General features: G+C 41.0%; 1 protein-coding gene across 2 annotated transcripts in view; it reads right to left on the bottom strand.

Moving 5' to 3' along the window:
• The window catches only part of LOC145505040 (uncharacterized), a 387,325-nt gene that overhangs the window by 192,109 nt on the left and 169,429 nt on the right, over positions 1-25,787 (bottom strand). The window lies entirely within an intron of this gene.

Here is a 25,787-nt window from a genome sequence, read left to right as displayed (position 1 = left end):
TGTCAATATTTGATATTGCAGTCTAAGTTTTGGGCATTTTAATGACTGCATGTCTCATTGTGATTTTATTTGATATTTCCCTATTGAGCATCATCTCATACTTATTGGCCACTTTTATATCTTCTTTTGGAAAGTATGTGTTCTAGACCTTTGCTCACTTAAAAAATATTTTTTGTCATCTTATGTTTTAAGAATTGCTTATATACACTAAATACTTGCCCTTTGTCAGGATTAGCTATGACAATTATTTTCCCAGTCTAGGGGGTACCATTTTATTCTTTTGATGATGTTTCTGGAATAGTAGCTTTAATTTTTCACGAAGTCTAGTTTATCTAATTGTCCTTATACTGTTTGTGTTCTGTCAAAGATGCCAACAGGTTGAAAATATTTGCTCAATGTTTTCTTCTGCAAATTTGTAGCGTTGGCTTTTACATTTAGATCTATGATCCATTTCAAGTAATTTTTTTGATTTAAGTTTGTCAGTAATGGTCTTGATCTTACAATGAAAGTATTCTGTCTTTCACTTTACATATATTAGTTGTAAGATTTTCATAGATGCTCTTTATCAAGCTGTTGAGGAAGTTCCTTTCTATTCTTAGGTTGAGAAGTATTTTCTTCCTTTTTCATAAAAATAATGAATGAATATAATTTTTCAAATTTTTTTTCCCCACCCATTAAACATTTCTTTTTACTGTCAATATGTTAAGTTATATTAACTGATTCTTACATGTTAAACCATCTCTGTATTCTTGGAATAAACCCCAACTGGATGCAGTATATTGCCCTCTTTAAAGTATTCCTGGATTTTATTTGCTGTTTTTTAAAAGGTTTTTTACACCAACCTCAGGAAGGGTCCGGAGAAGGCAATGGCCTACTCCAGTTCTCTTGCCTGGAAAATCTCATGGACGGAGGAGCCTGGTAGGCTGCAGTCCATGGGGTCGCTCAGAGTCGGACACAACTGAGTGACCTCACTTTCATTTTTCACTTTTATGCGTTGGAGAAGGAAATGGCAACCCACTCCAGTGTTCTTGCCTGGAGAATCCCAGGGATGGGGGAGCCTGGTGGGCTGCCATCTATGGGGTCGCAGAGAGTCAGACGCGACTGAAGCGATGCAGCAGCAGCAGCAGCAGCAGCAGCAGGAAGGGTATTGGTTTGTGGAGTTTATTCTTATAAAGTATTTGGTTTTAATTGCAACATGAGTCTAACATTATAAAGCAAATTGTGAAGTGTTTCCTAAAACAATTTAAGCGGGATTCATATTATTTAATATTTATTATTATTGGAGCTGAAGCTCCAATTCTTTGGCCATCTGATGCGAACAGCTGACTCACTGGAAAAGACCCTGATTCTGGGAAAGATTGAAGGCAGAAGGAGAAGAGGGTGACAGAGGATAAGATGGTTGGATGGCACCACTGATGCAGTGGACATGAACTTGGGCAAACTTTGGTAGATGGTGAGGGACAGGGAAGCCTGCTGCAGTCCATGGGGTCTTGAAGAGTCAGGCACAACTTGGTGACTGAACAATATATTATTTCTCCCTTAAATGTTTGACATAATCTACCTTGGAAGTCTTTATTTTTATCAATGGAAAGGTTTTAATAACAGTTTCAAATTCTGTAGGTGATTTAGGGCAATATAGATTTTCTCTTTTTTCTAGTATTAGTTTGGTAATTTGAGTATTTCAAGAAACTTGTGATTTTATTTACATTGTCAAATTTTTGGTATACGGTTGCTTAAAATATTACCTGTTATTCTTTAAATTTCTGTAGGATTGTAAATTTGTAATTATAACAATATTCCTTCATTTATCTCTATTACTGATCATTTATGCTTTCTTCATCTCCTACTTGATGAGTCTACTAGAGATTTATCCACTTATTTATGTTTTAAGAAAGAACAGCTTTTAGATTCATTGATTTCCCTAAGATGATTGTTCTATTATATGTAATTGCTATTATTTTTATTATTTCTTTACTTCTACATATTTAGGTTTGGAGTTGTTTTCTTTTTCTAGCTGATTTTGGATATCGCTAGTTTTCTAACATAAGGATGTAAAGCCATAAATTTCTCCCTTAACTGCATTCCACCAACTTTGATGTGTGTTGTCATTTTCATTCAGTACAATATATTTTCTAGTATCAGTTCAGTTCAGTCGCTCAGTCGTGTCCGACTCTCTGCGACCCCATGAATTGCAGCACGCCAGGCCTCTCTGTCCATCACCAACTCCTGGAGTCTACCCAAACCCATGTTCACCGAGTCGGTGATGCCATCCAACCATCTCATCCTCTGGCGTCCCCTTCTCCTCCCGCCCCCAATCCTACCCAGCATTAGGGTCTTTTCCAATGAGTCAACCCTTCGCATGAGGTGGCCAAAGTATTGGAGTTTCAGCTTCAACATCAGACCTTCCATGAACACCCAGGACTGATCTCCTTTAGGATGGACTGGTTGGATCTCCTTGCAGTCCAAGGGACTCTCAAGAGTCTTCTCCAACACCACAGTTCAAAAGCATCAATTCTGCGGCGCTCAGCTTTCTTCACCGTCCAACTCTCACATCCATACATGACCACTGGAAAAACCATAGCCTTGACTAGACGGACTTTTGTTGGCAAAGTAATGTCTCTGCTTTTAAACATGCTATCTAGGTTGGCCATAACCTTCCTTCCAAGGAGTAAGCGTCTTTTAATTTCATGGCTGCAGTCGCCATCAGCAGTGATTCTGGAGCCCAAAAAAGTAAAGTCTGACACTGTTTCCACTGTTTCCCCATCTATTTCCCATGGATACGTTGTGACTATTTTCTGACCCATGAGTTATAGAGAACTGTGTTATTTAATTTCCAAATATTTGAGAATATTCCACACATGTCTGGTAACATGATTTCTAATATATTTTTATTGTGGTCAAAGAACATATTTCATATGATTTCAATATTTTTTAAAAGTATTATTTCTGGGCTTTCTTGGTGGCTCAGTGGTAAAGAATCTGCCTACCAATGTAGGAGACATGGGCTAGATCACTGATCTGGGAAGATTCCACACGGCGAGGAGCAGCTAAGCCCAAGCACAACAACTGTTGAGCCTGTGCTCTAGAGCCCTGGAACCACAGCTTCTGAGCCCATGGGCCACAGTTGTTGAAATCCTTGCTCCCTAAAGCCTGTGCTCGGCAATAGGATAAGCCACTGTGATGAGAAGCCTGAGCACTGCAACTAGAGAGCAGGCCCTCCTCCCCGCAGCTAGAGAAAAGCCTGCACAGCAATGAAGACTCAGCACAGCCAAAAAAAAGAGTACTATTTCCTTGCATATGGTGTGGTGGTGGTTTCATCACCAAGTCGTGTCTGACTCTTGCAACCCCATGGACTGTAGCCTGCTAGGCTCCTCTGTCCATGGGATTCTCTAGGCAAGAATACTGGAGTGGGTTGCCATTTTCCTCTCCAGGGAATCTTCTTGACCCAGGGATTGAACCCAAGTCTCCTGCATTGCAGGCAGATTCTTTACCAACTGAGCTATGAAGAAAGCCCCTTTTGCTTATGGTAGATCTTGTTAAATGTTCCATGTGCACTTGAAAAGTAGGTGCATCCTGGGTAGAATATTCCATAAATATCAATAATATCAAGTTGCTGATACCTTTTTTGAAGTCTGCTACATTTAACTTTTTATTTTGTATTGGGATCTAGTCAATTAACAATGTTGTGATAGGTGAACAAGGAAGGAACTCAGCCACACATATACATGTATCCATTTCTTTATAACAAACAATCTGTGAATTTGTCTATTTCCCCTTTCTGTTCTGTCAGTTTTTGTCTTCTGCATTTTGAAGATCTGGGAGAGGGATTTAGGATTATTGTGTCTTTTGGATGAATTGACCCTTCTGTCATTATGAAACATCTCACTATATCCCTGGTCATATTGTTTTTGCTGAAGCCTACTTTGTCTGGTATTACAGACAATCCAAATTTCTCAAGGCTGGTGTTTTCATGGTATTTTTTTCCCCACGCTTTTATTCTATGTCTTTATAGTTAAAGAGGTTTCTAATAGTCTATTGTTGAGACTTGTTTTTTTGTGTTTTTTTGGAAATCTAGTCTTACAATATTTGCCTTCCAATTTAAGTATTTCCACTTCTTACATTTACTGTAATTAGCAATATTGTGTTTCACTCTATCATCTTGTTATTTGTCTTCCATTTGTCCTATCTGTCCTTTGGCCATTCTTCACCTTTTTATGTCTTCCTTTGATTGATTATTCCACTTTCTCTCCATTATAAGCTTATTTGCTTACCATTTTATTTTCAGTGGTTGCTCTAGGCAGGGGTTAGCAAAATACAGACTGTAGTCAAATCTGACCCACTATTTATTTTTATTAAAAAAATTTGATTGGAACACATTCTCACTTACTTTTGTATTGTCTTTAGCTGTCTTTGTAGCTAATGAGTTTTATGCTATAAATCAGAGTTAAGTAGTCATGACAGTGACCTTCTTACCCAGAAGACTAAACTATTTACTACCTGATCCGTTATAGAAAAAGTTTGCCAATTCCTGCTGTAGCATTTACTATGTTTCTGTAAATTATCACAATCTACCTTCAAATAATATTATACCACTTCATATATAAAAACTCATTTTTCCCCTCCTGTTCTTTGTCCTATATTTTATTCCTGCATATATTATAACCCCCAAATACATTTTATTGTTCTACTTTGAAGAGTCCAATATTTTTAAAGAAATTAAGAAGTAAAAGTTATTTCATATTCACTCATACATTTACCATACTTTGCATCCTTCACTTCTTTTCTACATCCAAGTTTCCATCTGTTGACATTTTTCTTCTGTCTAAAGGACATCCTTCAGTATTATAGTTAAGCTCTTCTGGTAAGAAATGATCTCATCTCATATTTGTCTGAAAGTCTTTATGTCATCTTCATTTCTGAAGACAGTTTTCATTGGCTATAAAAATCTTAGGTCAACATTTGCTTTTTCTTCTTCTATTATTCAGCACTTTAACTATAGTGTCCTGTTGTCTTCTTAACATAGTTTCAGATAAGAAGTCTATAATCATTTTTTTTTTATCTTTGTTCCTCTATATGTAATGTGTCTTTTTTTCCTTTGGTTACTTTTACGATTTTTCTCATTACCACTTGTTTTCAAAAATTTGGTTATAATGTGCCTTGGTGGAGTTATCTTTGTTATCTTGATTGAGGCTCATTAAACTTATATTTTTGATCAAATTTGGGAATTTTTAATTATTACATAAAATATTCTTCTGCTTCCCTTTGCCCTAGCCTCTCCTTTGTAATTCTGTTAAACCACTTCAAAACTGTCTTAAACGTCACTGCTACTGCTGCTGCTGCTAAGTTGCTTCAGTCGTGTCCGACTCTGTGCGGCCCCAAAGACGGCAGCCCACCAGGCTCCCCCATCCCTGGGATTCTCCAGGCAAGAACACTGGAGTGGGTTGCTATTTCCTTCTCCAATGCATAAAAGTGAAAATTGAAAGTGAGGTTGCTCAGTTGTGTCTGACTCTTAGCGACCCCATGGACTGCAGCCTACCAGGCTCCTCCGTCCATGGGATTTTCCAGGCAAGAGTACTGGAGTGGGTTGCCATTTCCTTCTCCATTAAATGTCACTAAGACACTGTTAGTTATGTTTCTCAATTATTTTCTTCTATGAGATTCATTTGTATACCTTCTACTACCATATCTTAAATTTACTAATATTTTCTTCTTCAGTATATAGTACACTCCTAATCTTTCTAGAGAAGTTGTCATTAGCATATATATTTTTTAATCTCTAGAAGTTTCATTTTGCCTTTTTAAAAGTCTTCCATTTGTCTTCTCACTACATTCATGTTTACCTTTGAATAAGCCCATATAACTTACGAGCTGTTTAAAGTCCTTCTCTGCAAGTCTATCATCTGTATAACTTCTGAGTCTGTTTCTATTGACTGTTTTTTTTTTCCTGATTATAGATAACATTTGGCTACTTCTTGACATATCAAGAATTGACATATCCACATATTAGTGGATAATGACCATTGTGCTTTATGCTGAGTGTCTGGATTTTGTGGTTATCTTTTAAAGAGTGTTGAGCTTTGTTCTAGCAGGGAAAATAATTTGCTGATCAGCTTGCTCCCTTCCAGATTTCTTTTCAAGATGTTTTAGAGTGAGTCTAGAGAAGTCTTTACTCTAGAGACAGTTTAACCCTCTACTAAGGCATGACACCTCTCTGGTCTCTACTGAATGTCCCAAGTGGTCTTTCTGCTTATAGTGGTTGGAGTCTCCCAACTCTGTGACTTCTGTGAACTGCTCAGCCTATAGCTCCCCAGTCATCTGCTGCCTGGCCTCATGGAGTTATGCCTTAGGCATACATGTATGAGTATTTAGCAAAGACTCTGAAGTACTTTTTCTATGTTGCTCTCTTTTTTCTGAAAGTCTACTCCACAATTTTGAGTCACCTCAACCTCCCAGATCTTCGATATCTGTCTTCTCAACTTACTTAGGCTGTGGTGCTCTGCTTAGGATTCTCTTTGCTGCAGTGAGATTCCAAATGTGATTCCAAGCAGAAAGTCAAGGGCTTACCTCACTTATTTCCTTTTCTTAGGAATCATAATACATACTGTCTGTTTTCAATATCTGAAAACAGTTGTTTTGTATAATTTTTTCCAGTTTACTTATTGTTTATGATGGGAAAATATATCTGGACCCTATCACCCCACCATGGCCTGAAATGGAAGTTCAACTATTATACTTTTATTTGTACATTTAGAGAAAAGGGTAAATCTCAAGACTGGAAGCAGGGATAAACATGTTACAATAGCAAAATGAAACATGTACAAAGAGTGATATCTAAGATGTGTTCTTTAAAGGAAGTACGGTGTCTAAGACTAGGAAAGTGATAATCCCACTTAATCCCACTCCATACACAACTGGCCTTGCTCCTTCACTCATTTATTCCGTAAATATGTTTTGAGCACTTTCTTTGTCACTGTGCTAAGCCACTGTGCTAAGCTAACAGGATGAATGAGATAAGAGCCTTTGTCCTTTAAGAAACTCATAGGCTAGGGAGAAATAGACAACATGGACATAACAATACATCATCGTAAGTAATACAGGAGAGAGAATCCCAGGGGTTATGAGAACACAAAGGATGGAAAGCTGTTCCAACTTGAGTGAGGGTGGGAGTATCAAGATGCACTGTCTATACCTTTGTGTCTTTGGACCAGTTGTGACACTTCCCATATTTGAGGGGTAACTGGAAGCTGTCAAGACATTACATATAAAAATCCATGCTATTTACTATGACAATTATTTCATAAAACTAAAGACATCTTAGTCTTAAAAATAAAAGGATGAAGGACAATGTTTTCAATGGATTAAATTTTGACATATGGAAAATTAAAAAAAAGAAAAAGATGGCTGTCTATAGGAGATAATGACTTAGGAGTGGAGTCCTGATGGATGAGTAAGAATGTGTCAGATGAAGAAAGTGGGAGGAATTAGGGTTAAAGCACACACATGCAAAACTATATTTAATTTCTTCAGGGAATTACATGTATTTTAGAGTGGATGAAGTGTCATGTGGAAAGAAGAGTGGAATGAGATGAAGCTAAAAAGAGATATAGGAGCTGAGTAATATAAGGTATTATTTAAAAACTTAATTCTATTCTAGGAGAACTGAGGAACTATTGAATAGTTTATCCAGGTGAATAACATGGTCTAATTTCTTTCTAAATATCATGGGCTGCAGTTTGGAAAACAGGACTATATGGAGGAAACAATAATCCATTAGGAAGATTTAGCATTAATTTAGGCAAAAGATGCTTTGGATCTAAGCTGTTATTAGAAATGGGAACTGAGATAGTAGATGCTGCTAAGTCGCATCAGTCCTGTCCGACTCAATGTGACCCCATAGACGGCAGCCCACCAGGCTCCCCCATCCCTGGAATTCTCCAGGCAAGAATACTGGAGTGGGTTGCCATTTCCTTCTCCAATGCATGAAAGGGAAAAGTAAAAGTGAAGTCGTTCAGTCGTGTCCGACTCTTCGCGACCCCATGGACTATAGCCCACCGGGCTCCTCTGTCCATGGGATTTTCCAGGCAAGAGTACTGGAGTCAGTTGCCGTTGCCTTCTCTGGAGATAGTAGATGAGTGAGAGGTATTTAGAAGCTGTAAACAACTGAGCCTGAAGACTGGCCAGATACAGGGAGTAGGAAAGAGGCAGAAGCCATAGACGGCACTTGGAGTTTCACTAGGATGACTCAAGTATTCTATTAAGGGATAGCAGATTTCTTTGTTTGCCTGAATTGACTATTGTTTTGCCACGTGTGTGATTCTAGCCTTCTGGTTACCTGGGCCTGTGTACTTCCTTTGGGTATTTGAGATTGTTTCCTGTCTGCTAAGCTGCCTTTCATCTCCTGCCTCTTCTAACAGAATCTGTGTGAGCCAATACTCCTGGCTGCTCTCCTGGTTCTGCCTGGACTACCAGGCTGGGTATCTTATCGGGTCTATCTAATTTTTCTATGGGACTTCCCATATTTATTTCTATGACTCATGGAAAATTATGACTTGGAGCTGGCAAAATAATACTTGGAAGTCAGCAGTAGAAGGCAGTCAGGCACCATGTGGTACAATGTGCCAATTTTGTCACCAAAAAATTAAAAACATAGATTTATCATTTCATTCATACATTTGCTCAACATGTGTCAATTTTACTATCCTTCATAGGTCAAATATATTGATAACTTATTAATAATTATAACTCCCCCATGTATAGAGATATTCTTGCAAGGTTGTATTAGGTAAGAAAGATGGTGCTTTCCTTGCACTATGGACATCAATACTGAAGAATAGAGGTTCAGCCTACAAAAAGTAGACCTAAGAACTGATCAAGAAAGACTTATGGGACCATGGCAAAGACTGCTAGCTGTTTTGTTATATGGGTTCTCCTCTCCTATTTTGGTAATAGAACTGTTAATTTTTAGGTAAGTGCCTATCCCATAATAAAAACCTTGCAGTTAGGTAGGTGTGTCAAAATCCCAACAGAAAAGAGATGACATACTCAAAATGGGATAAGTCAAAGAGATTTTATTTATAAAGGGCCTATTTACTAAGATTGGGTGTGGAGGAACTGTAAGTATAATTCAGTAATCCAGTGCTCATAGCAACTAGGCTGTTATCTCCCTCAGGGCCTAATGGGATGAAGGGAGGGAGCAGTTACTAGAGACTAGAAAAAGAGAGAAGCAGGTAAAGTCAATCATTTTTCAAGGATAAGAAACCCTCAGTTAAAGTATAGAGCCCACCCAGTGAAACTTTGAAGGGAGGGATCCAGAGAAATAAATGCCTGATCTCATGTTTGTTTGTTTTTTGATCTCTTGCTGCAGCCCCTTGGAGAAGGAAATGACAACCCACTCCAGTATTCTTGCCTGGAAAATCCCATGGACAGAGGAGCCTGGCGGGTTACAGTCCCTGGGGTCACAAAGAGTTGGATCTAGCAACTCCATAACATAAAAGCCCCTATTGTCTGAACTAGGACCATAAAAAGCAGGGATTACCATCTCCCACTGAGGAGGTCCCCACAGGTCAGCCCCCCATGGCAGAGAGCAGACGAAGAGGAGTAGGCAGTGGGCCTGGAGGATCAAATAGATGGCATGTGGGAATTATGTAACTACATTTTGGCCAGTGGAACAGAATTAGAAATAGTGTGATCAACTTTGAGGGGCACACCTTTAAGAGATGGGGCATGTCTTTCTCCTTCCTATATGCTGGACTGGCGACTGGAATTTGAGCAGCCATCTTGGTCATGAGATGAAAGCTCCATCCTGAGATTGGCAGAACAACGTTGAGAGAAGGAACTTGGATGATCAGGTATTAGTTCTGGTTGCCTACGTTCATTTGAGAGAAAAACAAACTTGTAACCTTATATTTGGTTTTCTGTCACTTACAGCTGATGCAAATCTTAACCAATTCAGAGACCAAACAGGAAATTCTTTTTTGGATTTGGACTGTATTGGTTCTGATTTTTTTAAACTTATAAGTATCTGAAATGGACTTTGTCTAGCTTAAGCTAAAGGGAAATTTATTGGAAGGATGCTGGGGGTGTCTCAGAGAATCAAAGGAAATGCTGAACTACCAAGATAGGAGAACCCAAGGCAGTTCTGGTATGTCAGAATTCTTCATGGCCTTTCACCTTGGAAGACTGCCACAAATGTGACTCAGCTCCAACAACTCCCAGGCTCTTCAGAAATCCATTCCAAATTTCATATTTCTGTTAGAGAGAATCTGATTCAGCCTGGTTGGGTCAAGCTCTCGTGTCTTTATTGGGAGGTAGGGTGTGGAGGGTCACAATGCAAACAGAGTCACTGGGATCCTCCAAGGTTCTTAGAACTATGGATGCATTGTGTGTCAAATAGTCATCCCAATGACTGTGACAAAGGGACTGTTACCTCAATCTAAACCAATCATTTAAATACTAATAGCATGGACAATGATAATGACTGGTCCATAGAAGGTACCAATTAAATTAGACTCATTTTCTTTCATTTACCTTCTCAGTACCTGATGTCACAAGCTCATTACGGGGGTAATGATGGGCAACAACTCAAAGCCACAATTCTGTGTAAATTCAAAATTGTAACTAGATTCACAAAATTCTCAATGTCTACTATAATCGAGGAATTTTACTGAATACAACTGACAGGAAAAAAAATGATTAAATGCCTTTAAGAAATTAGACTTCAGGGAAAAGAAGCATGTAGACAAATGATCATAATAATAAATAGCGAGTCATATGCCATAGTAGAATTAAGTATCAGATGCTTTAAGAGAATAAGCAATGGAGGGAATTGGAAGAGGTGATGTTTGAGGAGGTGTGTGTGGGTGAGTAGGAGTCCTATAGCCAAAAATGGAGGGAAAGAATTCTGAATAAAAGAAATAGCAGGTGCAAAACTCCTGAAGCATGAAAATGCTTATCCATTTTCAGGGAAAAGCCAAGACCTCTATGTGAATAGACTCCTGGGCATTGAATGGAAACTCATTTATTCATTCAGTTATAATTCACTGAGTACTGCTCTGTGCAGGGTTACCAAGGAGTCAAAGGTAAATAAGATGCAAGCCTCACCTTCAGAGGGAGAGGCAAACTCAGTGGCTACAATCAGATGAGCCCTAAGCAGAGGAGCCCCAGGAGGAGTCCAGAGCTGTAGGCAGGAGTTAGGACCTTGAACACCATGCAATAACTGCTTGAGTTTTTTTACCCTGTAGATCATGGGACTCATGAAGTTAAACTCACATGTGTTTGTTAAAGCCTTGCTAAAGTTTATTAAAGCTTGTCAAAGAAGATTCTGATTTGCTGAGGCTGCTTTAAAACATCTGACTCAAGACAAATAAATCCCATTTGTTTTGTGCATGTGTGCCAGGCACTGTGCTAGGGATTTTATATACGTTGTTTCATTTGAGCTGAGAAGGACCAGCAGGTGCAGAGTCCCATGTGCCCAACTTTGGAGGTGAGCAAAGCAGAGAACAGAGACAGGAACACTGTGTAGAGTGTGAGGAGGGGGATGATTCAGCAGGTTAATGCTATTTTAAGAATAAAGCACAGGAGTTTAAATTCTTCTCTGCATTTCAGAGAAAAGTCCCTGCTCTAATCAAAATGATTGCCATTCATTTGGGTATGTGTGGTGTATCAAAGCCTAGATTATTCCATCAGTCAGGAATATGGACAGCTGCAATCTGATTAAGCTAGCCAGGGTGGATTTATCTCAAGCAATAAAAAAAGTCTAGGGAAAAGCAGCCCAACCAACAATCCTGGCAGAGGTACAAGCTCTTCCATCTCTCCAAGCTGGCTGCTGAATCTACATTTTCCTCTCTATTCCTTGGAATGTAATTTCATCCCAAGAAGGAAGAAAGGGAGAAGGAAGGCTTTTGTGAAAAAGGTTTAATTTTCTTATTCAGGACCAGGTCCCCTCTCTAGAGACTTCTGCTTACATTTCAATGGCCAGAACTATGTCACATGGCCACATCCAAGTGCAATGAAGACTGGGAAATAGAATATTTTAACTGGGCGCATTGGCTGCTCCCCCACATCAAACTGGGCTTCCCTGGTGGCTCAGATGGTAAAGAATCTGCCTGCAAGGCAGGAGACATGGGTTTGATCCCTGGGTTAGGAAGATCCTCTGGAAGAGGGCATGGCAACCCACTTCAGTATTCTTGCCTGGAGAATCCCCATGGACAGAGGAGCCTGGAGGGCTACTGTCCATGGGGTTGCAAAGAGTCGGACATGACTGAGCAACTAAGCATACCACATCAAACTGGACTTCCCTGGTGGCTCAGTGGTAAAGAATCTGCCTGCCAATGCAGGAGTCACAGATTCAGTCCCTGGGTCAGAAATATCCCCGGGAGAAAGAAATGGCAACACACTCCAGCATTCTTGCCTGGGAAATCCTAAGGACAGAGGAGATTGGTGGGCTTCTGTTCATGGGGTCACAAAAGAGTAGGACACAACTGAGTGATTAACACATCAATAACCACATCAAATTAGTTTTGAGTCCTATGGAAGGAGGATATACATAGTGGGCAGCATATATAATCTCACTCCATGTTTCTATGGAGATGTTCTATAAGATAAAGTTATTCCCATTCTACATATAGGAAAATAGAGAGGAAAGTAAATTATCCAAAGTCATATGAAGTAGTGAGTATGGAATCACTATTTAATGGAATAAAGATTTTAAAATAAGCCTGTATCATTCCAAAAGCAAAAGATTTTTAATGATACATTTCTGTCTCCCTTAGCTATGTGACCTTACGTGAGTCACTAAATTTCCCTTAGCCTCCATTCCAAGATCTGTAAAATGAAGATAACTATCCCTGATTCAGCAGTTCTTGAAGTTATCAAGTTAGATGGTGAATGTAACATGGCTGAAAAGAATAATGTGGATGGGACCCTGTTTATTATCCACATACGTATCAGCCGAAGTATCTCTCTCTTGGCTGACAGGAAGAAATGGTTCTTGGAGGAGCATGGTTCCGACACTGGTATCCAAGCCTGGCACCAGTAAAATCTCTTGAGTGGCATTTCCTACTTGGGCCCCATGACAGTTTCCCAGGAATTTCCACTGGCTGGGTTTCCTTTGTCCATTCCAGTAGCTAGCTGCCCATGTAGATGAATTATGAGCCACATTCCACAGCAGGTCAGATGAAAACTATGTGCAAATCGTTCACCCATCTCTCTTGCCTTCCTCCTCCGTGGCTGCTCCTCCAAACTAGAACTAAATTCAGGCCACTCCTCGGCCTGTGCTTCTTCTGGTGCCCTGTTTCAGGACTGAATAAACCATCTGAGCACTGAGGGTCACATTTCAGCTGCAAACACAGCACAGCCCACCCTGTTTCAGGCCCTAGGCCTGGGTTCTCGTGTACTTCTGCCTAGAGAGCTTTGCCTTCATTGTCTTCCCCTGGAGAGCATCTCTTCCCAAGCCAAGCTCAAGCTAATTCCCAGAGCCTCCTCTTCTGTGCATCTTCTCCTGTGTTTCTGGAAAGGTGTTTGTTTTACATTCTCTTCTGTATTAGCATGGAGTTTTGTCCTTACTTTTATTATTGAACTAAACCTCTTCACAAGTCTGGCTTTGCTTTACTGGGTACCAGAATCTTGTAAAAAAACCCAAACAAACAGATAAAGTAATCTCGATAACAAAAATGCATGTTTACTAGACTTAAGGAAGAAAGAATAGAAGATAGGAAAGAATGAAGGCAGGAAGAAGGGAAGAAAGGAAACCACAGATATAAATGGGGGAGGGGAGTCTCATCTGCTCCTTCCCTTCCCATCCCTATTCCTTACAATCACTTAGTTATGTATCTGGCGTGGCACCCCCAGGGACAAATCAGAAGAGAGTTGTAGTTAGATGATCGAGGGCTCCTGGGGAGATAGGAGTTCATTTTTTAGAATCTGGTCATCTTTCCATTCCTTTCTATGAATACACCATCATTTTTAAAACCATTTACTTTGGAAGCTTATTTTTGTTACTATTACAAATGATGCTGAAGTGCACGTGCTTGAAAATATATTTGTGAGCACTTGTGTTGATAAACCTATGTGTTAGTGTCTTGGAAATTGAATTTTGGTGGAGACTCTATATTTAGACTCCCACTAACTGAATATAATCATATCCATTTTCTCAGAGCCTCATGGACCTTGAACATCGTTGATCTTTTTAACTTTTGCAAGTCTTGGGAAAAAAATCTCATTACTTAGTTTGAATTTCTTTGATGATTAGTGCACCTGAGCATCTTTCTATATGTTTACAGGATATTTACTTTTTTTCTTATTTTGTGCCATTGCTGTTAGCATCAGAATCTTAACTCCATTGGGTCCCACTCAGTCTTGAGATCCAGTTCTAATAACACCCCATTAAGTTTTTAATTCAAGACTACATGACAGTGAGGCAAGAATTTGTTAAGAATGACAGAGACAACTCTCTGAAATTAGAGCTCCAAAAAGTTTTTGCTTTTGCCATCACTGTGTTTGTCAACCATGCTCATCACTCATGGAGGTTCTGAGGGCAACTTTCAGGCCGTCCTCATGAAGCATCTATTGAGCGTCTTTCATTTGTGTAACTAACGAAAGAGTTTAGGTGGGAGGGGTTGTACTTGGGTCTTTTTTTCAGTTGACTCGTCTGCCCAGCTCTTGTCTTTGCTTTGTCTCAGTCTGGCCAAGCCCCTCCCGTGTGAGATGATGTCTAGCTCTGCAGCATCCTGACCTGGGAAGTCACCGTCTCAATTCACATCCCTTGGTATTAAATACGCGTACTCTATTGCCTTTGTATGATGAGTCAGTTGCATTTCATTTCAAAGTCAAGGAGCACCTACTCTGTGCTAGACTTTGGGAATACAAAAATGGATAATACTCAGCCCCTATTTCAGGGGAGCCTGAAGTCCAGTGGAGATGAAAGCCAGGTAAATGGGATTATCATGGTCCCACAGTTAAATCAAGAAAGAGTGGAACCCTGGTGCTCTGGGAGTCAGGGGAGCTCTCCTGCTTCTCACTGATGACATCTCAGGCAGGTGATGTACACTCTGTGTGCTTCAGTGTCTTCCTCTGCAAAATGCAGAATGTACCTATATTCTTATTTCATAGGACTGTTATGAGGACTAAACGAGCTAATTCAAATATAAGGCTTAGAACCTGTTGTGTAGTAAGTGATCCATAAATGCTGGTTTTTAGTATTAGCATCATCACTGATTTTTCAAATTACTATCAATATTATTATAATAGCACAGCAAAGTGACCTAATCCAGTCTGGAGGCTACTAGAGAAGGTGATGGCACGGTCAAGTCTTGAAGAGTAGGGAAAGGAGACGTAGCCTTGATCCAGAGGTGAAAATATCCCATTATTATCATGCGCTGAGCAGTGACAATGGGTTGGACATTTAACCTATACGACCTCGTTTACAAATGAAGACATTCAGACACAGAGAAGTTATATAACTTGCCCAAGGTTAAAGCAGCTAGTAATATATAGTATTTTATTTCTTCTATTTTATAGTCAAGAAAGGTGAAGCAGGGAGTGATTTTAGGGGCAAGATTTATGTTCATATCTCATGTTCTTCCCACTTGCTATATTGCCATCCAAGGGAGTATAAGTCTTGTGTCATTGGGACTTTTGAACAAGATGTGGGCTTCTTTACACTTTGATTTTCCTCTGTCTAAAGCAGGCATCTCCACACCTCTCCTCTCTGCGCACAGCCCTTCTTTCAGGCTCCAGGAGAGTCTGTGACCAGGAGTGGGCTCCCTCTGCAAGACATCCTGATTCCTTTGAAGAAAGGCAGCCAGGAAATGTGAAGCATGGTGATGGTGGCCTTTTCAGGAGTGGGTGATGAGTGGAAACTTCCTGACGTGTCAAGTGACAACATCGGAAAGGAAGTGGAATTTTCCTGAGGCACAGGCAGGAGTTCTCCCCAGCTATTGATTTGGAGTGTGCATCTCGCATTTAACCCAGTGATTAGTTTGGAGGGAGGCAGCATGCATGCTGGACTTTCATTTAGTGAGTTTAAAAGCATACAGCTTCTGATTTATTTTTCCTTTCTTCGTGCAGGGCTGTTTTATTACTAAGAGTTGAGTGACAGGCTTCCCAGCAGACTCGGATGACAGGTAAAATTTTAAAAAGGAACATAAAATCTTTCAAGGCACTCTATTTACCTTTTGTAATTTATTAATCACACCTAGTGAAGGCTGGTTGCCCCTCTGGGAACAGTTCAGCGAAGGAAAACTATTCAGCAGGCTCAGCTTGCCAATCCCCTTTCTTTCCTTATTCTTTTTTATGGATGAGAAAACTAAGGATCCCAAATATGAAGTGACTCATCCCAGTCATAATATGAGTTAGAAATGGAAGTAAGTCTAGTCCTGTCTGGCAACCTCAGGATCACCGAAACACAAGGAGTATGTGCAGAGCTCCATACATGTTCCCAAAATCTTCAAAGTATTTTTAAAACAAACGATGAATTAATATAAGCACTCCCTTGCCTATATCTCTTCAATACAACTGAAGGACAAACTTCAGGGAAAGACCTACAAGATCCTTCAAGAGCTGGTCTCTGCTTACCAGGCAAGGTTCATCTCTTGTCCTTCCTTCTTTGAACTCATCCATTTATATGGGCTTCCCTAGTAGACACTGAAGAATCTGCTTCCAATGCAGGAGACCTGGTTTCAATCCCCGGGTCAGGAAGATCCCCTGGAGAAAGGAATGACAACCCACTCTAGTATTCTTGCCTGGAGAATTCCATGCACAGAGGAGCCTGGTGGGCTACAGTCCATGGGGTGGCAAAGAGTTGGACATGACTGAGTGACTAACACTTTGATTTATATGGAACATCTTTATCTTTCTCATATAGAACATCCTTCTTACTGCTGGGTTGATGAACATGCTATCCATCTGCCTGAAACTTTTCTCCTTGGATGGATGGATGAACGAATGAATAACTAGGACCTGAATTTATAGCTCATTTCATTAGAAGTCATTGCTTCATTGGGATAGTGTTCATTCAATCAATTCAAATTATCTCTAACTCCCCAAAATTTTAATTTCTCTAGCTGGACTTTATCACTTGCTTGAGATTTTCCAGGTGTAACCTTTGGGTCTGAAATAACACCATTTAATTCAGGAAGTTGCCATACTTCCCTTGGTACAAGTCTTTCCTTTTAAAAACTCAAGAAATTCTCTCATTTGATGCCTTTGTAGGCAAATCCTTCTCATCTATAAGCATATGGATTCCAAGAAATCAAATAAAAATTTGAGAAGTTCAGAGAGAAAAAAAAGAAAAAAGCATGTGTATTATGTAAGTGAGCCACATTACTGTGAAGTTTGGTACAAGCTCAAAAAGCAGGCATTTCCAAAATGGGGGATGTGCAAAACATGATATAAATGTGATGGGCTGCTGAGGGGCAGCTAGAGATCACAGGGGGGATGGAGGGGTGAGCATGGAGAATATGTCCTATATCATTGGCATGCTGGAAAAGGCAGAACCCTAAAATAAAGGGGTGAAGGGATGGCATGGTGCGAAAGTTGGGGGATAGGTCATTTCACTTCTTTACCAGCACGTTTTATTAAGTAGCTACTATGGGCCAAGCCCTCGTCTGGGACCTAGGTATTTGCAGAGAAAAACATGTGACAGAAAGAAAATTTAGAATTTGACATCATGGAAACCTGGATTTCAATTTCAGTTCTATCACACATTACCAGTTTGATCTTGGATGGTTTATTTTGGTTGCCTTATTTGTAAAATGTGTGTGTACTTCCTTGTTTATCAAAAGCTACTATGTCATTATTGCCAAATTCAGACTTAAATTGAAGAAAGTAGGGAAAACCACTAGACCATTCAGGTATGACATAGATCAAATCCCTTATGAGTATACCATGGAAGTGACAAATAGATTTAAGGGTCTAGACCTGATAGACAGAGTGCCTGATGAACTATGGACAGAGGTTCGTGACATTGTACAGGAGACAGGGATCAAGAAAATCCCCATGGAAAAGAAATGCAAGAAGCAAAATGGCTGTCTGAGGAGGCCTTACAGATAGCTTGGAAGAGAAGAGAAGCGAAAAGCAAAGGAGAAAAGGAAAGATATTCCCATCTGAATGCAGAGTTCCAAAGAATAGCAAGGAGAGATAAGAAAGCCTTCCTCAGCGATCAGTGCAAAGAAATAGAGGAAAACAACAGATTGGGAAAGACTAGAGATCTCTTCAAGAAAATTAGAGATACCAAAGGAACATTTCATGCAAAGATGGGCTCGATAAAGGACAGAAATGGTATGGACCTAACAGAAGCAGAAGATATTAAGAAGAGGTGGCAAGAATACACCGAAGAACTGTACAAAAAAGATCTTCACGACCCAGATAATCACGATGGTGTGATCACTCACCTAGAGCCAGACATCCTGGAATGTGAAGTCAAGTGGGCCTTAGAAAGCATCACTATGAACAAAGCTAGTGGAGGTGATGGAATTCCAGTTGAGCTATTTCAAATCCTCAAAGGTGAAGCTGTGAAAGTGCTGCACTCGATATGCCAGCAAATTTGGAAAACTCAGCAGTGGCCACAGGACTGGAAGAGGTCAGTCTTCGTTCCAATCCCAAAGAAAGGCAATGCCAAAGAATGCTCAAACTACTGCACAATTGCACTCATCTCACATGCTAGTAAAGTAATGCTCAAAATTCTCCAAGCCAGGCTTCAGCAATACGTGAACCGTGAACTTCCAGATGTTCAAGCTGGTTTTAGAAAAGGCAGAGGAACCAGAGATCAAATTGCCAATATCCGCTGGATCATCGAAAAAGCAAGAGAGTACCAGAAAAAAATCTATTTCTGCTTTATTGACTATGCCAAAGCCTTTGACTGTGTGGATCACAATAAACTGTGGAAAATTCTGAAAGAGATGGGAATACCAGACCATCTGACCTGTCTCTTGAGAAACCTGTATGCAGGTCAGGAAGCAACAGTTAGAACTGGACATGGAACAACAGACTGGTTCCAAATGGGAAAAGGAGTACGTCAACACTGTATATTGTCACCCTGCTTATTTAACTTATATGCACAGTGCATCATGAGAAACGCTGGGCTGGAAGAAACACAAGCTGGAATCAAGATTGCCGGGAGAAATATCAATAACCTCAGATATGCAGATGACACCACCCTTATGGCAGAAAGTGAAGAAGAACTGAAGAGCCTCTTGATGAAGGTGAAAGAGGAGAGTGAAAAAATTGGCTTAAAGCTCAACGTTCAGAAAACTAAGATCATGGCATCTGGTCCCATCACTTCATGGGAAATAGATGGGGGAACAGTGGAAACAGTGTCAGACTTTACTTTTTTGGGCTCCAAAATCACTGCTGATGGTGATTGCAGCCATGAAATTAAAAGACGCTTACTCCTTGGAAGGAAGGTTATGGCCAACCTAGATAGCATGTTTAAAAGCAGAGACATTACTTTGCCAGCAAAAGTCCGTCTAGTCAAGGCTATGGTTTTTCCAGTGGTCATGTATGGATGTGAGAGTTGGACGGTGAAGCAAGCTGAGCGCCGAAGAATTGATGCTTTTGAACTGTGGTGTTGGAGAAGACTCTTGAGAGTCCCTTGGACTGCAAGGAGATCCAATCAATCCATCCTAAAAGAGATCAATCCTGGGTCTTCATTGGAATGTCTGATGTTGAAGCTGAAACTCCAATACTTTGGGCACCTCGTGCGAAGGGTTGACTCATTGGAAAAGACCCTAATGCTGGGTAGGATTGGGGGCGGGAGGAGAAGGGGACGACAGAGGATGAGATGGTTAGATGGCATCACCGACTCGATGGACATGGGTTTGGGTAGACTCTGTGAGTTGGTGATGGACAGAGAGGCCTGGCGTGCTGCAATTCATGGGGTCGCAAAGAGTTGGACATGACTGAGCGACTGAACTGAACTGAACTATGTCATTTAGACACTGTGCTAGGCACTGGACACCCAAAAGTAAACAAGACAGATAAGGCCCCCTCCTCCCAGAAGCTGATGGAGTAGGGAAGAGATTGACAAGTTATGAGAATAAAGTATTTGCTGTGGGAGGATTAGCAGGGCTGAGATACCACTTGACATACAGGATCATTAGGATTAAATGAGATAAAGTATTTGAGAGCCCACTGTGATTTTGATAAGAGCACAGAACAGGACTGGAACCAGGGTGCCTCCATTCAAATCCCAGTGTGTCCACACATTAATTGTATCACTTAAGGAAGTTACTAAACCAGTTTCCTGATCTATAAAATGGGGATAATAATAGTAGTCAACTCATGGGGTTGTTAAGAAGATTAAATAAGTTAACATATGTAAAGAGTTTAGAATAGTGCCTGGCACACACTGAGTAGACAGCTGATATCAATTATTGCTGTTGCTGTTATTGTTTGCACATGGCCCATGCGGGTGCTCACAATCACCAGTTCCCTACCTCCCCTCCACTGTTCTTCTGAAAGCAGTAGCCCCAGCAGTGAACAGCAGTCCATGTTCGTGTTCCATCATATATCAAAGGCCCAGAATGGTAACTGCAGAAAGCATTGTTCTCAGTATAATTTATAATTTATTCCTGTCCAAGCAATTTGCCTTGTTGAGCCTTTGAAGAGCACAAAGTTCTTTCCTGTATTTGGCTGGGCTGAGCACAAAAGGTCATGGTAAAATTAGAGCTACAGAGACGAGAGCACCTGGAAAAGAACTTGGGCCCCAGTTGGATGACAACTGACTCCTTCCCTGGGAGCCTCAGAGAAGAAAAGGTCACGTATTGATGTTCAGCCATACAGGGTCCAGGGGTCTCACAACCTTGTGAGCAATGCTTGGCTCTGCTGTACAAGCCATGCAATCTCCTGGGTCATGTCTACCTCTTAGGGTTGCTGTGAGGATTATATGGAATAACTAATTTTCAGATGCCTGGCAGTTAATGGAACTGTTGTCCAGCCTTGTCATCAAATGATGTTCATTAAATTCTAAGAACAAGAAGAGCTTGCTTCTTCACAGCACTGAGTGATGCTTGCTGAGGAGTTATGGTTCTGATAGTTGAACAGCTAAACAGCTTTCCTCCTCCAGTGTTTGAAGGTCTGGTCTATATCCTTCCAGGAATGCAGGCATAGAATTAGGGGTCCAAACTTCAGGAAGGCAGGCACTGGTGAGTCTTGTTCCTTCTTGTGGTCCCAGATGCTCCCTGCCATGCAGCAGGGATGTGACAAATACTTGCTGGAAGGGTAAACTATAAGGACAGGCAGAGAAATGTAGTGTGTCTGGAGGCATGGTGAAGGGACTCAAAGCCACACTGTATAAAGAACATGGGTAGAACTAAGGCTGAAAAGCTGGAGAAGGAAGATTGGGGGCACAGAAGTCTTCTTCTGTGATTGCATCAGCCAGAGTTCAACTAGTATGAAAGACAGATGACTGAGATAGACAGATAACAGATGATAGATTCATTAGCAGAAAGTTAATATAAAATAGACATATATCAATTCACCATGTTGTACATCTAAAACCATACAATGTTATATGTCATTTATATCTCAGTTTTTTAAAATGTTAAATAGTGAGACAGCAAAAGAGACACAGATGTATAGAACAGTCTTTTGGACTCTGTGGGAGAAAGCGAGGGTGGGATGATCTGAGAGAAAAGCATTGAAACATGTATATTATCATATGTGAAACAGATCGCCAGCCCAGTTTCTATGCATGAGACAGGGAGCTCAGGGCTGGTGCACTGGGATGACCCAGAGGGGTGGGATGGGGAGGGAGAAGGGAGGGGGATTCAGGATGGGGAACACATGTAAACCCATGGCTGATTCATGTCAGTGTATGGCAAAAACCACTACAATATTGTAAAGTAATTAGCCTCCAATTAAAATAAATAAATTAAAAAAAAGAAAAAAAATGTTAAATAAATAAATAAAAGTAAGGAAGCTGTTTCAAAACACTTAGGAAACTTAGGAAAGTTGTTGAGTCAATACCAAAAAGTTCATGTACCTGATTTTTGTCTCTTTCTTGTTTGATTTTATTAAGTAATACCACTCCAAAAAAATGAGGAATTTTATAATCCATATTGTTCCAGGAATGGCACAAGTTTGCTTTTTAATAGAATACCAACTATTTTAGGATAAAATCTTCTATACCTGAAAATCCCATCAATTTTTGTTTGAAAGCAAGAATAGCAAATCAAGGAGAAAGCAACTCAGTTTATTTATATATTAAAAAAATCCAGTCATGTTTCATATGTTCAATAAACTAAGGGCTTTTGGTTTTATGTATAGGAAGCATAGGGCTTCTTTGGTGGCTCAGTTGGTAAAGAATCTACCTGCAATGCAGGAGACCTAAGTTCGATCTCTAGGTTGGGAAGATCCCCTGGAGAGTGAAATGACAACCCATTCCAGTATTCTTGCCTGGAAAATCCCATGGACAAGGAGCCTGGTGGGCTACAGTCTATAAAGTCAGAAGAGTTAGACAGGACTTAGCGATTAAACCACCATCACCACCACCACAATAGAAAGCATATGTAAACAAATTGAAGAACAGGCTTAAAATATTATAAATTCTGATGAAAACCTATCACATGGTGATTCATTTATAGACCACCTTCAAAAATAAAATTTAACAAGAAATGGACTAAGTATTTACATTTTCTGTATTAATAATTTTATATTATCTAACATTGAAAAAGATACATCTTTTAAAAGAAAATTTAGTAGCTTACGATTATTATTGTTATAATTGTTGTTAATTATCCTGTGTAACTGGGGGAGCTGGCTAAGCAAACAACATCCACAGGTAAGTGGTCAGGAAGGGAAGACCACAGGGAAGTGTGGGTAACTGCAGACCCCTGCCAGCTATATGAACAAGGAGAGTCTTCCCAGGGGAGTTAAGGTTGAAGCAGGGGACTTCAACAAAGAAAAAGATTCAAACAGATAGACAGGATGAGGAAGGCATTTCAGGTGGAGGAAACAGTGTGGCAAACGTGTTGAGGTCATGGGCTCCTGGTGTGTTCACAGGGTGCATAGACTGTGGGAGTGGGAAGACATCAGACTTAATTTAACCCTGGGGGCTGTGTTGAGCTGATATCACACAGAAGCTGTGTAGTGTCTCTGAGCCTCAATTTCGTCCCTTGTGGACTGGATGTTACATTATCTGCTTTATCTGCCTCGCAGGGAAGAAGATTTGCACCCAATTGAAGAAAGAACTTCAGAGCAGGCAGGACTGGTTTCTGAGTCCCTGCTATGGACAGGTTTTCTGGAAGGATGACCTGCAACACTCCTCCCAGGCCCATGATTTTGAGATCCCATGAGTCAGGGATGCAGGCCTTGGTTCTTATGCTGCCCCTCACACACCAGCCTCATTCAAAGCCTCAGTCAACATTTGCTGCTGGCCTGTTGGGCACAGTAAGATCTAAGAGGCACTTAGATGAAATGACACCTGAATCACTTCAGCTTTAACACCCAGTGAATCTCTTCCTAGGAGTTGAGAAGGTAGCACAGATATCCTTAAAATGACATAACAACAAAAAGAGGAGAGTAAACACCACGTATGCCAATTTGGGGGGCGGGTGTTGGTCACCAGATTTGTGGATCATGTGGCCTGGAGCAAGAGCTTTGACCGCACCAGTTAGCAAACACAGGTAGCTTCACTGCACTCATTGGTTCCATGGTGAATCAAGACCCTGGAATTCTTCATGAGGATATCAAATCTCTTCAAATTCCAAAAATAGTTAGGCAGCCTTTCACCCCTTGAAATCTTTGTACCTGCTATTGTGTCCTCTTCCTGCAACCCTTACAGCCTGTTTCAGGTATCTAATGCTGTGTTAACAAAGCACCCCAAACATAATGCTTTATAATGAAACCACAAAAATCTCTATTTTGCCCCCAAATCTGCACTTTAGGCTGGCTGAGAGGGAACGGCTCATCTCTGCTTCACTCACTGTCAGCTGGGTGCCTCTAAGGCCAGGGACTGAAATTAACCAAAGGTGGGGTCCCTGGGCATCTCCCTCCACTGTGCATGGCTTTTCCACGTGGTGTCTACAGCATGTCAGTTTTAGGGTAGCCAGACGTCTTACCAGACAGCTTGGGCCTCCCGAGGCATATATCCCGAGAGGGAGAGAGAGAGAGAGAACCAAGCAGAAGCCAGGTTGCCTTTCAGTGACCTAGCCTCAGAAGTCACATGCATCGCTTCTCTGCCCTCTCTGGGAGGAAGTAGTCAAAAGCTGCCACCCAGATTCCAGAGCAGGGGACACAGAGCCCCCTGCTTCTCCATATGAGGCAGGCCAGTCTCATTGTGAGAGGAGGACGTGGGACGGGAGATATAGCTTGCTGAGTCCATTCCTAGAAAGTATAATTTGTATCCACTTTTTTCTGTCTGAAAAACCCTTCTTATGCTGCAAGACCCAGCTCAAATATCACCTCCTTTGCAGAGCCCCCAAGTTCCTGAGAGCAGGTTACCTCCTTCATGAGGCCTAACTGCACTTTGTACCTCTGCTTTCAGAGCACTTAGCACCATGAAATGACATCTGTCTCTTTCTGGAGTCTGTAAATGGTGAGTCCTTCAAGGCCTGGGGCTGTAACATGTATTTCATTGTTCCTAGCTTTTGGTACTGGGGAGCTTCTTAGAAAACAGATGTTGTTACAAGCTAGACTAGGGGTTCTCATACCCTGAACTATGTGCAGCAGAATGCCTGGGTGCTCATTCAAAATGCAGACTCCCAGATCTGCATCAAACCTGCTGCACTGACTCTTGCAGGAGGGGCTCTAGTTTAATCAACTGCCTAGATGATTCCAATGAGTATCAATCTCTGCAAGCTATCTTTGTGCTCCCAGTGCCTAGTACCATGCCTGGCACATAGTTACTACTCAGTAAATACCTGCTGAATGAATGAGTGAATAAGTGAGTGAATGAATGAATATTTTTAGACTGTACTGGGTACACGAGAGTCAGTTTGCTCTTTTGGCTAACAGGACATCCAGGTCTGGCTCCAGAGTCAGATAAGCAGACATCCCTTGAGGTTAGGTCCAGGTGGGACTCAATGCCCCCGTTGCCCCTTAAGTGTGCTGGCTTTCTGGAGGAGGTGGCTGAGCCAGTAGAAGGGAGAGATTTGGCAGTTGTAGAGCTAGTGCATTTTCTCCCCCTCTACCAGAAAGCTCCCTTCCCATCCCCACCTCCCACTCGTCTCCCTTTCCCCAAGCATCCTGTCACATCCCAGATCAGAACCATTCTGGAAGCAGTATTTGCTAGTTTGACATTTCAAAATAGTATCGAGGAGGCTAAAGATAGCTAGGTTACAAGGGAGGTTAAACAGCTTGCCAAACGACGCTGAGCAAATTTGGTCTTCTCCGCGATGTCCGAAGAGTTCTTTGATGTTTTCCCTCTGTTTGGAGGAGTAGAACATTGGATGGAGGGAGGATACTGAGCCAAGAGTCAAAGGGTGCAACCCGGTGGGTGGGAATTCAGTGAATGGTAAAGGAGTGTGCGTTTCAGAGGCCTAGTTAACAACCTCTGCTTTCTCCAGCTGTCTAGGACAACAAGGCAGACACAGTAAGACCCTGCTTGCCCGGCTGCCTGTGTGGCCCTGTGTCTACCTATGCATCTGGTTTCCACTGAGACCAACACAACCATAAGGAAACAATTTGTCCATGTGAAATAGTAAAAATTTTTAAATGTCACTAGCCTTTTCCTTCCTTTTCATTTCTTCCTGGCTCATCTCCATTTTAAGTAAATTGCCCCAAGCCAGGACTATGTGACTATGGATGTGGAAGGTGGGGGCCAAGACTCTGGTGACTGTGGGGAGACACTG

The sequence above is a fragment of the Giraffa tippelskirchi genome, chromosome 5 (assembly GCF_054371585.1).
Source record: "Giraffa tippelskirchi isolate mGirTip1 chromosome 5, T2T-mGirTip1v1.2.pri, whole genome shotgun sequence".
Lineage (NCBI taxonomy): Eukaryota > Metazoa > Chordata > Mammalia > Artiodactyla > Giraffidae > Giraffa > Giraffa tippelskirchi.
The sequence above is the reverse complement of the archived record's forward strand: the minus strand, read 5'-3'. Positions and strand labels throughout refer to the sequence as shown.